Below are 2,500 nucleotides of genomic sequence, written 5' to 3'. Positions count from 1 at the left end.
CACACTCACACACACAGGCGCACATACACTGATGATGTCAGTAAAGTTCAACCGCAACTATGTTATCTTCTGGAGACGCGGATGGATCTGCATGACCACGTCACGTGTCCTTCCTGCCTTTCTCCCCACCCTTTTCTCCTCTCCTTCTTTTGATGAACGATTACGAACGAGCTTAAACTTTTGTTTTGAGTGGTCAATCAGCCAGCCAGAACAGCAGGTAAATCTCCCAAAACCATCTTTGCTGTAACATCATCATCGTCATTGTTATCAGCACTATCATCACCACTTTCATCATCATTTTTATCATCATCAACATGCTACGACCGCTTTCCCATGCAGATATATGTTGGTCGTGTCGTCATTGTCCGAATTTATCTCCCCGTTAGATGTTGCTGGCTTTCTTGTGGTGTTGGAGGACCAAGATTTGTTCGCACAACATCAACTTCCAATTTTTGTTCTGATTTCTACGCGTGAGCGCCATTCCAAATACCAATTATTTACAGTTTGTTCTCGGTACTAATAGTATCTCCTTAATTGGTCTCAAGGTCCCATGCATATATTGCAAAAATGTGAAACAAATGAGCTACAAAACATGTGGAGATAATAGATATCCATGTGCATAACTAACAGGGACCGGGTAAATCGTAATACAATACATTATATCTGGCTAGAAATTCATCAGAAAAAGACACACATCAAAATAAACTCCTACAAAGGGTCAGAAACCACCAACTGACTGGATTCAGGGTTCTTCACGAGTAGGTCTAGTAACACAACGATCGCAGCCCGCAAATTAATATATCTAAATTTTCCCACGAACTTTTCACTAATATACGAAATATCCACATTCTCTTGGCTATTCGACTTCAGTTGTTGATGTGATTTTGATGTAGTTTCCAGCAAATTCCTGCCATTCTGCTGTTTGGAAAAGTGTCTTCCGTCCATTCCTCAATCAGTACAATGTTCTACTTATCATGCATCAAATCAGTAACTCTATCTTGCTTGTGACTCTATTTCGGGTGCTTCTTCATGAGTGATCTCTATCACCTCACTAGTCTCAATTTTGTCTCTTCTTTGTTTTCCCCCTGTCTCTGACGGAATCTCACCCCTTGCCAAATGCTTCATGTCTTGGCTATCGCCACAATACGATAGAGTGAAATTGCTGTTCCGTGTCTCTAGTCGGTTCTGTAATGTGGGAGAAAATTTCTTGGGTTCACGGTGCCAAGTAATCTCCATATATTCCGATACACATGATCTGCCAGAATTTTCCAAATCTATTATTGCGAGTGAACATGGGAATCTTTTCCTTTACTTTATGAGGATTTTAGCATCAAGTAATCTTGGAATAAATTACTAAAAATAGGATCTCTGTAAACGTTACGAGTTTAGATGAATAAACATTATCAATGATTTCTTACAGAGGTATAAAGACAGAAACATGGGGAAAAGGTTATATCGATTATATCGATCATAGTAATTGATTGATCCTTTATTTCACCGGATCTGAAAGGATGAAAGATAAAGTGGAGCTTGAATGGATTTGATCTCAAAGCGAAAAGAATCGGAAAAATACCGCAAAGCAGTTATTACGACGTTCTAAAGGTTTTAACAATTCACCGCCCTTAATATTAGTTTCAAATTTTGGCACAAGGCCAGCAGTTTCGGGGTAGTGGTTAGATCGATTACATAGACCCCGAGTGTTCGACGGGATCTTATCTATTAGACCCTGAAATGATAAACGGTAAATTTGACTTCCGAGGGATTTAAAGTTACAACTTCATGAGTCGGAAGGAATGCCACGGAGAATTTTATAATATTAAGGAAAAGGACAGATTTATTGTCTGGAGACAATGGGTCATTTTAGCCAGATTATTAACTTGGTTTTAATTGTGTTCTAGAATTTTTATATAAGTCTGCAGCTGATAAGGTAGAGCCATTGTCACGCTGATGAAGAAAAGGTGCTCACCACTCTCCACAATAAACTTTCCATACAATAAACTTGTCCATTTCCTCAATGGAATGTCAAATTTGGAGAATTCTTTATTCTTGAAATTATTTCCGTTTCTCATATCGTGCCGGTCTCTATCACCATTTGATAACTGTGATACAACCTCTACAGGCAGAGATACTTTTAATAAAACAAGAATTTATGTTGTTTGGTTTACGTCTATTTTTTTGTTGTTCATATAAGAGCAATGATGTCCCTGAGTTATTTCCCTAAGCTCTTTTTTTATTATTAATTATGCATACACAAATATATAAACATTTAAGTGCGTATATGTGGCACATGTAATGATGATGAACAAATGTGGAGAATGTATAATTTAATATCCAAGCAAAATTATTCAGCCGAAGAATCAATTAGTTTTAGAAATTGCTGCAAACTATCTGTTTTGCGCGTATAAATACATACGTATCCATATGTGTGTGTGTGTGTGTGTGTGTGTGTGTCTGTATGCGCGCGCGTGTGTGTATATGTATATGGATACATATATATATA

General features: G+C 37.7%; 1 protein-coding gene across 5 annotated transcripts in view; it reads left to right on the top strand.

The window, feature by feature from the left end:
- Positions 1-2,500, top strand: part of LOC149134503 (uncharacterized) — a 546,861-nt gene that overhangs the window by 348,329 nt on the left and 196,032 nt on the right. The window lies entirely within an intron of this gene.

The sequence above is a fragment of the Octopus bimaculoides genome, chromosome 8, assembly GCF_046866305.1.
Source record: "Octopus bimaculoides isolate indiv1 chromosome 8, ASM4686630v1, whole genome shotgun sequence".
Taxonomy (NCBI): domain Eukaryota; kingdom Metazoa; phylum Mollusca; class Cephalopoda; order Octopoda; family Octopodidae; genus Octopus; species Octopus bimaculoides.
Note: the sequence above shows the minus strand (reverse complement) of the source record. Positions and strands in the feature narration are given on the sequence as shown.